This window comes from Mesocricetus auratus, unplaced genomic scaffold, assembly GCF_017639785.1.
Source record: "Mesocricetus auratus isolate SY011 unplaced genomic scaffold, BCM_Maur_2.0 Super-Scaffold_100022, whole genome shotgun sequence".
Classification (NCBI taxonomy): Eukaryota; Metazoa; Chordata; class Mammalia; order Rodentia; family Cricetidae; genus Mesocricetus; species Mesocricetus auratus.
This window is the reverse complement of record NW_024429203.1, coordinates 35,158,341-35,174,346: the sequence shown is the minus strand read 5'-3', so window position 1 is coordinate 35,174,346 and position 16,006 is coordinate 35,158,341. Positions and strand designations below refer to the sequence as shown.

Below are 16,006 nucleotides of genomic sequence, written 5' to 3'. Positions count from 1 at the left end.
GCACATGGGCAGGCCTCATGTCCAGGAGAGTGCTGGCTCCCACTGCAGCTCCTCCATGCCCCAAATCATTGTCATGCTCTGCCTGTGGTCCCATTTCCATAGCAACTTCTTGTGATGCCTCAGAGGAGAGCAGGAGCATCAAAAAGGGTTGGGGGAAGGGAGCTGGAGACCCATTCATTGTCTGGGAGCATGGCGTGAGAAGCACTCATGGGGATGGCTTGGCCTGTCGGCTCAGGTAGAGCTGGGCCCAGGGCCGCCAGCCAGGTGGTCTGGAGGCCTGCCAGGGACACGGCTGCCCATGTTGGCCTGGGCCTGGCTGGCTCATGCCAGCCTACTGGGAGCCAGCTTGGGCAGCCATTGAGGGCACTCCTGCCTGGCTGGACCTGACTTTGGGGACCCAGACATGATGAGTCATCTAGGCTCTGGCTACCCACCTGTGTCAAGCTGTCACCACTGTGCTCCGTCTTGATCTTCAGGATCTTTGGCCATTGGGAGACACTGTCAGTGCCATCTGAACTGGGTAGAGTTTAGGGATGGAGGGATGGAGGGCCAGTGGGCCCTTTCTTGTCTGGTCCTTTTGCTATAGACAGGATCCTGCTTGGCACCTACTTCTCTGCCTCCTTCTAGGAGGGAGGCTCTGCAGCCCAGAAGTAAGAAGACTACACCTTCCAGGCCCCACCCTCTCACCTGCAGCATGGCTAGAAATTTCACTGACACCATCGATTGCTAGAACATGAACTCTGGGGGGACTCTGAGCCTTTGCTGTCCTCTTTGCATCAACCACATTGGAGCCCCATTGACCCATCCTTCCATTCATCTGATCTTAGAGGTCTGTGAGAGGCTCTGGGGATCAGGCCAGTGCTGGATGGTCCCCCATGGAAAAACCAGAGAACTCAGGGCCTGGTCCCAGGAAGGGTGGGTGAAGGCTGCTGGGACAGAGGCAGGTTTTCTAGGCACCTCACACCTTCATTTTTTCCCATGATATTTGCCTTTCGTGGACTACTATTTGAAGGTGGGTTATCACGGTGCTCCCAGAGTTACACATCTGTGAAATCATGCCTGTGATGTGCCTGTCATGTTTTTCCCTAGTACACAGAAAAAGAAACACAAACTAATGGAAGTAAAACTGTTTGCATACTGTCTAAATCCCCGCATGCAACCTAGAGGCGTGTATCTCACACTCTGAGAAACACAGGTCTGATTGAGACCTCTTGGCGATGGCTCAGAAAGGGATTGAGGGTTTTGAGAGGATGAAGAAACTGAGGTAGAGAAAAAAAACTCTGCTCAGGGCCACAGGGTCATGAAAGGGGGTGGAGCTGGGAGCATATGCCTTTTCCTGGCCTCCCAGTAACATCGTGTACTACAGGACTCAGACTGGACACCCTAGAATCTTTCTTGCTCCTGTCTGGGGAGCCTTTGGAAAAGCTTGAAAAGGGAGCAAGACAGGGAATGGCAGGGATCTTTGGGGATAGGTAATGTGGGGCTCAGGCCCTGGGAGAGGAATTCTGCGCTCTGTTAACTGCAGGCCCCATGTTCCTGCTAGTCTCTTGCAGTCTGGGCAGAAAGAGGAAACCCTTATTTCATGAATAAGAGAAGTGAGGCATGGGGACTTGACTGCCCCAAGATCACAGGTCCAGTTGTGGGGACAAGCAGCCAGAAACCCAAGTTCCCAGAGCCTCACTGCTCCAGCTGGTGGCATAAGCATGCAAGTGCACATATGCCATTAAGTAGAAAGCATGTGCGTGTACGTGTGTGCGTGTGTGTCTCACGCGCGTGTGTGGTGTGCATAGCGTTAATTGCCCAGCTGGTAGACTTAGACCCTTTTGCATATTTCCTGCTCATACCACCCTGCCTGCCCTGTCTGACAGCCACTTCCTCTTTCTCCCCACAGCCTCCTGTATCCACTGGCCCTCAGCTACTGGTTTTATGAGCATAAAGTCCAACTGAGCCAGACCCAGGCTGACCCCAGCCAGCTGCACGAAACACTGCCTCGTCACAGGTAAGAGGCCATTTGTGGGTTAGTGGGGCTTTGGGGGGGCTGTCTCAGGTCCCTCTTTCAACACGCTTCCATCTGTCCCTCTCCTCTGAAATCAAATCCCAGTAGCCCTTGCTGTGGCCAGTCCTGGTCCACGGCCAGCTCAGAAGCCTGGGGCCCTTGTCCCAACCACATGGTTTCACAGGCAGTGCTGGCTAATAGGTTCCCGTTTGGCATGGGGCGTGGGTCTCTAAAGGCGAGCCGACACACTCTGCCCTTAGTCCTGTCACATTGTTGACCAAATGTATGTTTGACTCCAGGTCAGGAGGGAGTGGGAATGTGTGGACAGAGATAGTCAGTGTCCAAGAAACTGTCAAGAGGCCAGCCTCGGCTCTGATGTGTCGAGTTAATGGGGCTCCACAGCCGACATTTGGGTCCAGACACCTCCAGGGCAGGACAAGGCTCATATCCTAGGTGTATGCATTTGTGACAAGGACTGTCAGCTAGCTGACCTTGGCTTTGTGTGAACAGAGCAGATGGCCTTTTGATCTGTATCCCAAGGAGCAGGGCACCCACAGTATGGGAGGTGACAGGCCCTCCCATTCCATGTCCCATGCGAGGGAATGTGTGGAAACTATGATATTACTGAGATGGGAGGGGGTGGGAGGGACAGGAAAGGGACCTGGGATGCTGCTTGACTTGAACATAGGGCTTAACTGTGACAGATAAGTCACCTTACTCCTGTGTCTGAGACAATGAGAAGGCTACAGCTGTACTTTGCGAAGTAGGAATGGTGGTACAGGCTAGACCGTATTGTCCTCCTTTCCAGACTCAGTGCGACTGTGTGCTCAGAAGACCCCCTGTTGGGCCTGGGGGACAGTTATGTGTGTGATTTGGCAGGGAACACATCCCACTTTCCTCTCCCTGACACCAGGTGTCACTCTGAAGTCAGTCCTGATAATTGGTCACCTGTGTTAGTAACCAGGTGAATGGGCAAGAGGCTGCGGCCAGGATTCTCTGTGGTTCCCGGATGGTGAGGCGTACTGTTCTGGGTTCTGCCTTATCCTGGGCAGGAGGCTACCACAGTTACCCCGCTCCCACCCTGTGGGTAGCAGCACTGACAGGTCTAACATGGGATCACTCCAGGAAGTTCAGGGCAGGGGCCAGCCTGGCTCAGCTGGTGGCTGGCAGGGCTGGTTGAAGGAGATGATTCCAGGCCAAGGCTGGAAACCTGTAGGGTCCTTTAAAAACATCTATTTTCCTGGTTATAAAATGTAATGTGTGCTCTCAGTAGAAACATGAAAGCACTTGGGTGTTTTGCCCGTCAGTCTTTTACAAAATATGTATTTATGACATAATTGGGATCAAGCTGTACTTACTGGTTTCTAACCTGCCTTTTGCACTTAATACTACACCAAGATCATTTTCCCATCATTAAATACTCTTCTATAATGTGATTTTTAATGGCAGCATAATGTTCCAGCCTGTGTTGCTGTGTCCCATTTAACTAGTTCTCTGTTGTGTATTTTGATGGTTTCCAGTGTGTTGTCACTATAATAAAGCCTTGGTGAACAAAACAGTGCACGGAGGGTGATGACGGCAGGAAAAGGCTGAAGCAGCGGAGGGCAGCCAAGCAGTGGTGGAGGCTGGGCACTGGCCTTGCGTTTGGGCCTGGGCTGCTGGGAAGGGGGCTGGTGCCAGACGGGGAGAGTTTGTGCCACTGTGCTTAGGGGCAGGCACCTGGCTTAGTGAACCCCTGGAATCCCAAAGAAACCCAGACTTTTCCTTTCTCTCCCCTGCCTTCTTGTCGCTTCTTGAGGTGCTCCTGTGTTTGGGAAGGGGCAGGCCAGCAGGTTGGAGGAAGTGCAGGCAAAGCTAGGTCCCAGGCGAGAAGCCTCATGTATCTCAGTACAGTGGGACCTGTGGGGTTTCCACGGAGCCCCTATGTACTTAGGGGAGCCCTGTCCAGTTCTCCTCCTCTCAGAGAGCATGCGTTTCCTGGCTCTTGCTTGAATGAACATGACTGTTCAGATGGGCCTTTCCTCATCGTCTCAGGGCTTGTGGCTCATGATGGGGACCCAGAAGAACCAGGAACGGCTTCCCTGACACCTGGGAGATGCTGTTGGGCTTGTCCCTGCTCCCATGAAGGCTGGGATTGCCCATGGGTATGTGTGTATGTGGCTTCTCAGGACAAGATGTCTCCAGAGTCACACATTTATCCTCACATGGTATATTCTGGGTGGTCCTTGTTTGTCCCCTGCTGTCATCAATGGCTCAGTGGTTTATTCACTCTCATTCTCCTGACTTGCTGAAAACCCACTGCACAGTAGGTGTGGCTCTGTGTGCCCAGAACCACATCTGGAGAACCATGTGTCCCTACCAAGGACACATCAGGTAAATCTCTACCCTCACAGAACTGACCTTCAAACAGGACAGACAGGGAAATCTAGAGCAGTTCAGCAGCCAGGCCAGGGAGTAATATGTGTTATGGAGACAAGAAGGCTAGAACAAGTGTAAACACAAGATGGTGGCCTCCAACCTGGCTGGCTGGCATGGGACTGATGGCAGAGGCTCCTCCGAGCAAAGACAAGGAGGGAGAGCAAAGGCCTGAGGTTCTGGACAAACCAGACCCACAGGTCACTCACCATGGTGGCGACTCGTGGCTCCCAGGCTCTGGATCACTGGTGGCCAGAGCAGCTGGAAGGCAAGTCTAAAGACCCCAGCCCCATTTTAGACTTGATGGCAAGCTTAAGCTGGGGGCTTTTGAAGGAACATCATCAGGGTGGCTGTAGGCTGTGAGAGAGCAGAGTTTGGGGATGTGTGTGGTAGGCACAGCTTACACAGGTAGACTTGGAGGAGAAGACAGGAATCCCATTAGGAGGTGTTTTAAAGCTGGGGGCAGGCAGGGCGGGCGGGCCTGTAAATCAGCAGTTAGAAAGGGCCAACGCTGCACATGCAGACACATGGCTATTGTCAGGATCCAGGTGGCTGGGGAAGCCTCAAAGCCTAGGTTAGAACATCTGGAGAGGAATCTGGGGCTCACTGCCCAACATAACCCCATCTCAGGGCTCTCTCGTGACAGCCTGCCCTTTTACTGCAGCTCTACAAATGAGGGATTGGGCCTCTGGATTTACAGTCCCAAGAAATTCCTGCCAGCTTCCTCTCCTGGCCACTCCTCCCCAAACCTAATGCTTGGCACCTTCTGTGACATTTGTCAGTGCAGGGGGGAGTGCTGATTGCTGATATTAAGCTCAGTTCTATTACCCTTTCCTTTCCCAAAGAGAGCCCCCTGTGGTGGGGCTGGGGAGGTGCAGGCTCCTCTAAGTCCCAGAGCAGGCCTCCCTTCAACTGTGCCTCCCAGGAACCTGCAGTAGTTCCCAGCGCCAAGCCCTCATCCTGCTAATTCTGTCATGATCTGTCTGTGCCCATCCTTTGTACCCATCTTCTTTCCAATAGGTGACCTGCCTCACCCAAGCCCAGCCTCACTTCCCATCCCTTCCTAAGTCTCACCTCCCTAAGATGCCTTCTCTGACCTCTTGGCCCCCTTCACTAGCCAACTGATACTTTTACCTGGTCCTCCCCAGCCCTGATGGTGTGTGGTGAGCTAACCTAACCTGCTGTATCATCTCACCAACGTCATCATCTTCAGCTTGTTTTCATCTTGCTGCCCTCATCCCCTTGTCCCCTTTGTCTCCTATTTACATGCTGTTTACACTCCATGTGTCACCGTCAAAGCTCTTCCCAAGCCTCGGAGCTCTGGGGGCTGGAGGCCTAAGCCCTGCTCTGCATTAGGGCGCTATATGTGAACAAGACCACTTGCAGGAGGAAGGGCTTATTTGGCTTCTGGTTCCAGAGGGAGAGGAGTCCATGATGGCAGAGTGTTGGCATGGAGCAGGAGCAGAGGCTGAGAGCATGTTTCTGGAATCCTAAGCAGGAAGCAGACAACTGGAAACCAAAACGACCAGTCTTTTTTAACTCTCAAAGCTTGCTTTCATCTGGGCAGTGATGGTGCACACCTTTAACCCCAGCAATTGGGAGGCAGAAACAATGGGATCTCTTCTGAGTTTGAGGCCAGCCTGATCTACACTGTGAGTTCCAGGACAGCCAGGGCTACACAGAGAAACTCTGCTTGAGAACAAAACAAAGCAAAAACAAAAAGCTTGCTTCCAATGACACACCTCCTCCAACAAGACCACACCTCCTAAGTCTTCCCACACAGGTCCACCAGCTGGTGCTTAATTGTTAAAATGCCTGAGATTGTGGGGAATATCTCTTTCAAACCACCACAGACACCCAGGGAAGTTATTATAGACAGGGGTCCCCTGAGGTCCACCCAGACCTCTTGATCTGGAGTTGATGCAGATGGCCAAGAATGCATGATTAAGGAGGCCCAGTCACTGTGTGTGCGTGCGTGCGTGCGTGCGTGCGTGCGTGCGTGCGTGCGTGTGTGTGTGTGTGTGTGTGTGTGTGTGTGTGTGTGTGTGTGTAGGCCAGAGGACAGCCTTGGGTGCCATTAACCCAGGTCACTCACCTTGTATTTTGAGACATTGTCCTGAAGCTTGCTGAGTAGGTTAGTCAGGCTGGCCAGACCCAGGTGCTGTCTGCCTCCTCAGAATTAGCATTTTATAGCATACACCACCACTTTAGTTTTTAATTAACAAAACTTTTGGTTCTGAGGATTGAGTTCAGGTCCTTATGCATGAGATGCAAGCACTTTACCAGTGAGCTATTCCTTAGTTACCTCAGCCACGTCATAATAATTGTTCAGGTTGGGACTCTGCCCCAAATCAGGCGCACGCCAGAGGAGAACAGGTGTCCGTCTCACCTTTCCTTACACAGATGCAAGGCTAATGGCCTCCCCCTGCCTGTCTAGACCCCGGAACAGCTCTGGCGAGGCTCTCTCCTCTGCTGACTGAGCTGAATATGCCTCCCTGATGTTCATAGTGGGCCCAGGCAGGGTAGGACAGAGGACTCACTTGGCATTCAGGAGATCTCTCCCAGCTCAGAGCCTAGGGAGGACCCATCTCCTGGAGGGGACTCAGCGGTGTCTTAGGCTTGATGGACACAGTACTCCCCCAGCACCCTTACCCACTCAGTCAGGGAGCAGCACATGGTATCCGAGGCGTGCGTGTCTATTGGCTGTGTGTCTGTGGATTCAGTGTCACCCGCTGGTGTCCCCAGAACAATCCCATCCTCCAACCCACTACATTCATGTCACAGTCATAGGGAAGAGGGGTGCTGTTGGCCCATTCACCCAGACATTGTGGGGAACTTGCCGTGTGCAGTGTTCTAGGAATGGCATGAGCAAGGGGGGGAGGGGTAAGGAAAGGTGATAGCCTCATACCCATGAGGAGTTAGTTGAGTGTGTGGGGTGTTAGCAGGCTGCACAACAGAGCTCCATACCTATGTGGCTTAAATGCCAGAAGGGTAGAACCTCACTGCTCTGGAGGCCAGAGGGCTGTGAGGAAAGGCCTGTGTCAGGCCTCCCTGTCTGGTTCCCCCATGTCTCTCCACACGGGGTCTCCCTGGGTGCTCTGTTGCCAAATTGACAAAAAATATTTAGTTGATTTAGACTGGATCTCCATATTTAAAAATGTGTGTGAATCCATAGCTGTTGTTTTAATTAGATTGTATTTGTTTATTTATTTATTTTGGCTTTTTGAGACAGAGTTTCTCTGTATTGCTTTGGAGCCTGTCCTAGAACTCGCTCTGTAGACCAGGCTGGCTTTGAATTCACAGAGATCTGCCTGCCTCTGCCTCCCGAGTGCTGGGATTAAAGGTGTGTGCCTTCCTTTGTGTGCCAGGACAACTTGTTGAAGTAGATGCTGTCTCTCGCCTACTCAGAGATCAAATGCAGTTCCTTAGGCTTAGCAGCAGGATCTTTACCCATTGGGACATCTTACTGGCCCATATTTTTTATTTTGCCAAACAACGGCATTGAATTAAAGGTCATCCTACTTTTGTGTGACCTCATCCTAATTAGCTAATTACATTCTAACATCCCACTTTCCAAAAAAGGGCACGGTCACACTTTGACCTTATTTAGTGGTTACAGTTTCAAATGTATGTGTGTTGGTGTTGGGGGTGGAAACCAAGGCTTTGTGCACACTAGGCAAGGGATGAACCGCAGAACTGTATCCCCAGCTCTCACGACAGGGTCTTGATATGAAGTGAAGGCTGGCTTCAAAATCTAGATCTCCTACCTGTGGCCCTTATGTGCCACTATGCCTGGCCACCCATTGTAGCAAGGGACCTATGGTCTGATTTACACAGCAGTCAACAGTCCCAAATGGATCAGGTGGAGTGATGAATGGTTGTAGGCTACCACATGGGTGCTGGGAACCAAACCCTAATCCTCTGCAGGAGGACCAAGAGATCTTGACTGCGGAGCCATTTCTCCAGCCTCGCTGTCTGTTTTCATCATAGCTGAGGTTAAGCTCAAAGGAGGAAGTAACTAGCAAAGTGTTTGGTTTTGTTCATCTCTCATTTATTTACTCTGCAAACATTCATGAAGCATGGCTGTAGGCTAGGATGGGCTGTACCCAGGGACACAGAGATGAAGTGACTATGACTCCCCAGGGTGAGGCTCACAGCCATGGGTAAGCAGGCAGTCATAGATGACAGTTAAAGTTGTGTCTGGGTTCATGGTTCTACTGCAGCCAGGGTCTATGTTGAGGTCTGTGGCCCATGCTGCCACCAAAGGCCACATAAATACCCGGGGTCTGGGCTACAACTTGTAGCATTGTTGGTGTCCAAGGGATGTACCACTGCTGGAGCCATGCTGATCTGAATGGCCTGTGCAGTCACCTGGGGTCATGGTGTCCTCTAGGCCTGAGGTGCCACTGAGGGTCATGTCTGTGTCCATGTCCCCACAGCAGCCATGATCTGAATTGACATCCATAGCTCCTGGTACCATCAAGGGCCATTCGGATGCTTGGGGTCTCATCAGACATGTGAGACCATGTTTGTGTCTGAGAGCCATGCTGCTGCCAGGGCCATACTGATCTGAGTGACCTGAACTACCATAGGGACCATGGTGACATCTGGACCTGAGCTGCTGCCAAGGGCCATGTCTGGGTCTGTGGTCCTGCTGAAGTTGGGGTTGGGGTCTGTGTTGATGTCTGTAGCCCATGTTACCACAGGGGGCCATAAAAACCATGCACGAAGAAATTCAAGGGCCAGGTTGAGCCAGCCGTATCCTTCGCTGGCCCTGCCTCTTGCTGGACACTACAGCAAGGGAGCTGGTCCCCAGTGAACTGGGCATTGGGGGGCTGGCCTCTTGCACTCTGGAAAGATGGTCCCATCTCACACAACTGGTGTGGGGAAGCTGGCTCTGTTCTGAGCCTGAGGCGGGTGGTCCTCGTTGCCAGGGCTGACCAACTCAGCTGCTACCCAAGCCCACATCTCCGGCTTTGGGTCGGCGCACCCTAACATCTACCCCATTTATGACCTATGGAGCGTGTGAAAGGACTGCTCCTTCAGAGTGATACCCAGAGGACTTCCATGACTTGGGGTGCTGTGGGATATCGGAGAGCAGTGTTGGTGAGGGTCCAGTGATGATGGTGTGCCAGAAACCAGAGACCCTGAACCAGACCAGTGACTCACTGCAACGAACATTTACAAGTAAAGCTGACAGGTCAAAAGGGTACCCTGTGTGACACATCACGGCTCCCGGTGCCGAAAGACAATGAGGAGGTGTCAGGGAGGCAGGAGAGATGGAGAAGCAAAGTGGGTTTTGTTTGTTTTGTTTTTAGTTCTTTTTTAAAAAAATTCTTTTGTGGGGGGATGCTGCAAGAGTAAAGGGCAGATGCGGAGAGACTGGGAAATGAGTGTAATTGGGGTGCATGATGTGAAATTCCCAAAGAAATTATGTTTGGCAAAAAAAAAAGTTGTATCTGCTCTGGAACTGGCTGTGTAGGATCCATTCCCAGCTCTGCCACTCCCAAATGGTGTGAATTGAGGTCATTTGCTTTATCTGGATGGGCCTCAGTCTTGTTACCAGCAAATTGGGACTAATAATGCAGATGTAGTAGTCTGATGTGTATAAAGTAGGGGGGGGCTATAGTAAACACTCAGCAAATGTGTCTGGAGGGTCTCAGTTCCAGGGAGTGTGGCAGAGGATATGAGGGGCTCGGGTTACTCCTGTGGGAGTCCTAGAAGACATGGTGGGTCAAGGAAGGACAGGGCAGAGCTATCGTAGAGCACAGAAGAGGCTTGCTGCCCCAGAAGCAGGGTAGACAGCCTGGAAGTCAGAAGGGCCTGGCACCGTGCAAGTGGCCTGGGAGCATGCTGTCCCCTGCCCCCACCCCAGGCAGATCAAGGGTTAGGGAAGGGTGTGTGTGGTGCTTGCTGGCACTTAGGTTTGGCAGCCTCCAGTTGAGGGGCGTTGAATTAAAATTCCTCTTGAAGAAGTTAACAATTTCCCAATTAAGGGACACAGAGCGGCAAGGCGCCTCAGAGGCCTTTCAGTCAAGAGGCTCTTCTGCGTGGTGAAAGGCCGCCTGGGCTTGGAGTGCCGCTGAGCTGCTAGCTGCTAGGAATACTGCTAAAGAGGGCGCCTGGCCAGGCTGTGTGTGTGTGTGTGTGTGTGTGTGTGTGCGCGCGCGCGCGCGCGCACGCGCGTGTGCGCGCGCGATGGAGGTATCCCATGTAGCTAGTAAGCCACCTCTGGCTTCAGCCTCCAGCCCACAGACCCATGATGACCACTAGGATCCTGTCCCTCACAGCCCACCCTGCACTGAGCCTGCCCAAGGCTTTCCCCTGTGCTTCTGTTTCTTATCCTTGTTTGATGTTCAGGTTTGTCCACCTAATGCATGGAGTCCCTTTGTCCTGACCACATCCAGAGCCCTGGCTGAGCTTGGTGAAGTGCAGAGCGCTGGGGATCATTCCTGGGAGTCTCCCTAGGGCAGGGTATAAATGGGAGAAGGCAAATGGGAGAAGGCCAGGCCCATCTTCTTCTTGGCTTTTGAGGGCTACCCTAGCTTTCCTGCTACCCTAGCTTTCCTGGTGACATGTGGGTGTGGTTTTGTTGTTGTTGGTTGGGTGGTAGCCTAGCACTCAGACCCAGCGCTATACAACTGGCTTTCTGGGATATTCTAGGATTTGTCCAGCTTGAATCTGTTTATTGTGTGCTCCAGAGCTGGCAGCCTCAGGCCTGCTGGGTCCTACCGCCTCCTTCTAACTCCATGATGTCTTGGTGGGGGGAGTGATGAGTACCCCATTCACAGATGAAGTGACCCTCAGTTGAGAGGGGCCCTCCAAGTCCCTAAGCAGTGAGAGGCTGTGTCCCCTCCTATCAGTGGGCAGTCTAGGCCTTTTCCCCAAGTGCGAGGGCACTGTGCCCAGTGGTCGCCAAGGTCATTTGAGGAGCCTGTGCCACGGTGGCTCCTCCGTCCAGGCCCTGTGGAAATAAGGTAGCGGGAGTGTTTGCAGCCCACACCTGCTGTGCCCCCTCCTTCCCCTTGTGTCCTACTTTCTAGAGCTGTCACAGCCAGGCTGACTGTGTAAACACTCAGAACTGTGAATGCCTGGCCCTCCAAAAGGTCAACCAACCATGAGGCACTCTCGGGAGTCCTGGGGGAGGGGAGACCAGCAGCCCCAGGGATGGCAGGTTCTACACCCCCCTCCACCCTGGTGCACCCCCCCCCCCCCGCAGTGGGGCTGGAAGTTCTGATCAGTGGCTCTCATCAGGGAACTGAGGGAATCTACATTCATATCCCGGCCTGGATTACAGTGTGGCTTGGAGAGTGTGACCCAGCCTCTGTTCTCTCTTGGGTGTCACAGAAAGCCTCCCCCCTCCCAGAGGTATAGTGAGAGTCAGAGGAACCAGCGCATCTGACTGTGCCGGGCAGGGCTGGTTGGGTACTTGTTTGTAGAACAGAGACACCCTAAGAACACTGATGGGTGGAACTGCATTCCCAGCTCTGTTGCTTGGGTAAAAGGTTCACATAGCCTCAGTTTTCCCATTTGCACAATGGACACGATAACACCTCTTCCAGGCAAGTATTAGACTCCCTTCGTGGGAGTCCACTCTGAGGACGGAGTCGGAGTCACTTCATGAGCCACGTGTTCTTGAGTACCCAGTGGCTTTACCGGGACTCAGCTATCACAGAATGAGCGGGTGACACAGTCCCCACCTCTGTTCATAGGATCAAGGAGAAATGCTATGAGCGTCAATGAAAAGGAGCAGCTAGGGCTTGGAAGTCGGGGAGCACTCCCTGGTCGAGTCTGGTCCTTGGGGTTCAAGAGGACTGTGAGAAGCTAGGGAGGAAGAGGGGTGGCAGAGAACCGGCCTGTTTGGGAGCAGTGTGAGCAAGGATCTGGCTGCATGAGTAAGCCTGGGGCGAAGTATGAGTTGCCCAAGGGCAGCAGTGGTATAGGGAGAAGGTGGGAGGGGGCGGGGGTGGAAATAGGGAGACAGACAGATCGGAACTCTGGAGGAGGTGAAGTCGTAAGAATTGGGGGTATCTCTTAACACAGGACACGGGCAGGCACATAGCCTGGATCCAGCACGGAGTTAGCCCGAGGGCCAAGGGGTCATATAGGGCTGGTGAACAGCCAGGCTTCAAGGCTTCAGGTAGCAGGTAGGACTGGGAGGAAAGTCAGGACAGCTTTTCAAGTTGTGCCTGTGGGAGTTAGGCTGAGGGGTGGCCACCATCCAGAGCAAAGGAACCAAGGGCTAGGCTGTTTGAGGGTGACAGGAGGGTGAAGTGACAGCCAGGCCCTGGCAGAACTCTCCGATTGGCCTGTTGGATTTGCACAGCCTTCTGGACAGTGGTAGACTCTCAAGCGTGTTCTAAAGAGTTTGGGACTAGGCTTTGAGTGGCCCGTACCTTGCCTGCCCTGGCTCATGCTTTTCCATCTGGACTTGGACTGCCATTCTTTTACACTGGTTGCTGGTGGTGGTGATCCCTAGACTTCCCTGGGCAAGCTCAGTGCATCAGCACCCAACTAATGGAGTCTTCCTTGGCTTCACCTATCAGGGAAATTAAAGGATGACCTGATGCCACATAGCACCAAGGGCTGGGTTCCTGGTCCCTAGAAGGAGGGGTTATGCCATGTTAACCTCTTCCCTGGAATCTGATGGTCCCCTGCCAGGCTTTTGGGACCCAGGAGGTCTTTTCAGGCTCAAGCCACTGAGGGAGCCTGTAAAATCTCTGCACCAAATTAAAACCTATGAGCTCCTCAAAACAATGAAAAATCTCCCTAATAAAAGAGGAGACATACTTAGGCATGGCCTAAATGAATGGGGTGACTTCCGGGATTAATCCAGGATGTATGGGAGGGCGCCCAACTGGGAAAGGCACATGGTGGATATTGTAACAAATCGTTTGCTCCAGAGAGAAATAATTCCTAATGTGTTCTGTGAGAGGGGAGGGCACTTTGGTCCTCAGCAGCACCATCCCTCATCAGTGGTGCAGGCAAGGTCTCTGTGAGGGCAGCCTCACCCCCAGGCTAGGGACCTTCAGTGACAGTCTCTCCATCCCTCCTCAGGTGGACTCTGTATCCGCCTGAGTCTGCCGCCGCAGCCGTTGTTTCTATCTAACAAGCTTGGTTCCTTCTTCATCTGGCCTCCTCAAGCCCGAGTCTGTGTGTTATTACAAGGAAGGCTCCTCACAGCCTAGCGGCCTGTTTGCCTCAGTTTACCTGTTTGAGTACAGGTACTTGCTTCAAACCCAGCTCTCTAGTCTGCTATTCTAGTTCCTTGCATGTCTCTGTGTAGACACAACTAGGAAGGTTTCCTGCATCAGCCCTTTGGAGGCTGTGGCCAAGGTTTTGGGGGACCAGGAGCCCATTCTCAGCTTGGGGAGGGCTTGTCCTTCCATTGACTCCCTCACACACTCACTCAGTTCTGGCACTGTCCTGGGCTAGGCAGGTACTGCACACGGCTCCTGGCTCTTGCCCTTACACTCTTTACACTCTTTTGGAAAGAAAGCCAGCCAAACAACAAAGAATCCAGGTGACTTCCGTCTGTGATGAACTTGGAAAGTAAACTAAAAAGGCCACAGAATATGGGATGGGTAGCTGGTCAGTGGTGGCACACGCCTTTAATCCCAGGACTTGGGAGGCAGAGGCAGGTGGCTGGTACAGGCTCTCCAGGAGGGGTGAGGTGGATCATAGCCAAGGGTGGCCTGAGTGTTGGGTGGAGATGTAGGAAGGGGACAGTGTTTGTGTGGATGGTGGGGTGTGGCTAACATCTGGGTTGGGTGAAGTCAGGATTAGGGAATGAACCTGGCTAGGGGTGGCCACTGTTTTAAGAGCTGGGAGCTCTGAGCTTACTCTGCTTGTGGCCAATGCAGTGCCCCAAGCATAAGCGTCGTTTACTGGGCCAGTGTTAATGATTTACTGCCTGTGCTGGTTGTTTTTTGTCAATTGACATAAACCTAGACATATCTGAGGAGAGGGACTCTTAATTGAAAAAAGTGCCTCTACAGGATTGGCCTGTAGGGAGAAAGAAAAAAAAAAAGAAAGAAAGAGAAAAAAGATTGGCCTGCAGGCAAGTCGGTGGAGCATTTCTTAATTGATTGATGTGGGAGAGTCCAGCCCAGAGTGGGCAGTGCCAACTCTGAGCAGGTGGTCCTGGGGTGTCTGAGAAGGCAGGCTGAGCAGGCGTGGGGGGTGGGCGAGCCAGTGAGCAGCACTATGTCATGCTCTCTGCGCCAGCTCCTGCCTCCAGGTCCCTGCCTTCGCTCAGTGATGGACTGGTACCTGGAGGTGTGAGCTGAAATAAACCCCTTCCTCCCCAGTCGCTTTTGGTCATCACAGCAGCAGAAACCTTATCAAGACTGCTGTCTGCAGTCCTCACAGGAACACTCCTCAGTCTGCCTACTTCTCCAAGGCCAGAGATGTTGCTCTAGTCTGTTGGCCTACCTCCTTGTCAGTCCAGCTACTAGTACACAAGCCTCCTTCCAGACCAAGAACCTGAACGCTACCTGACAGGAAGATGGCAGGGAGACACAGGGAGCCTGTGCTGCCTCCTGTGGATGCTTCACTCTGTGTGTGTGTGTGTGTGTGTGTGTGTGTGTGTGTGTGTGTGTGTGTGGCGTGTGCCTGAGCATGCGCGTGTGGCGAGCCCATTAACAAACAGAGAAATAAATTAACAAGTATTCAACCCACCAAATGTTCCTTCTGTTCTGTATAATAGAGCATGGGAACATAATTTTCCCCTGGAGCAAATCGCAACAGCTGAACCTGTTCCTCATTTTCCTCCAAAAACTGCTTAAAATTCTAGAACGCTTGTTGATTTCGGGTCCTTTCCCTTACTGGCTCCTGTCCCCAACCCCCAGGCTGCCTCTCTCTGCCTTCCTCATGCCAGACCTCAGAGGAGCCAGATCGTCATAGTGAGGAGTCCCTACCCTATAGATAGAGGAAACCCAGCTGAGGCGGGGCAGCAGAGATGGCAAGGGGCTTTTGGTGCAGCCAGCATTTTGGTGACTAAACAAGCCAGGGTTGGCAGAATGAAGCAGTGGCTTCACACTGGGATGGCAGCAGACTTGCTGTGTGACCCCGTGTCAGTCATTTCCCTTTCTGGGTTTTGGCCTTGTCCTGTCAAAATAGGGCTGATCATGCCTGCTGTTCCTGTGTGAGCATGCCTGATGGTGTGATGCTTGGGGCTATGGAGATGAGAGTAGTCTCCCTTGGAGTGCAACCTGCCTCACCTCCAGGCCCTCCTCAGGAGTCTCTGGATTCAGGGACCCTTGTCCTCTTGTGAAATGCTTTAGGGCACTTCAAGTTTTCTTAAAACCAATAAACTCCACTTAAAGTCATCTTACAGAAAGTCTGCTCACATATAGGCCTTCCCACCTATTGTAGCACGGTCATTCCTGTCCTGCAGGTCCTCGCCTCAAGACAGCCCCCTGAGGAGTGGAAGCTAGGTTGTGGGGAGTCTCTGCACATTGACCAGACTGAGCTACCTTGCTGAAGGCCACAGGGCAAGTTCTCCTCTGTGCTGAGGGTTCAGAACATGCCTGCCTCTTCTCGCAGCCTCGGGGAATCTGCTGTGTCTCATGGAGGATGCAGAGTTCCATGGGT

General features: G+C 52.7%; 1 protein-coding gene across 7 annotated transcripts in view; it reads left to right on the top strand.

Moving 5' to 3' along the window:
- The window catches only part of Lingo1 (leucine rich repeat and Ig domain containing 1), a 181,200-nt gene that overhangs the window by 19,037 nt on the left and 146,157 nt on the right, over window positions 1–16,006 (top strand). For 5 of the 7 annotated variants that reach the window (XR_005870264.1, XM_013112963.3, XM_040729781.1 and 2 more), the window contains exon 2: window positions 1,892–1,999. The gene's annotated coding sequence lies outside the window, so the exon portion shown is untranslated. Of the gene's footprint in view, window positions 1–173; window positions 236–304; window positions 521–627; window positions 830–1,891; window positions 2,000–16,006 lie in introns of those variants that run through there. The other 2 variants (XM_040729779.1, XM_040729780.1) reach the window with 2 other exon arrangements.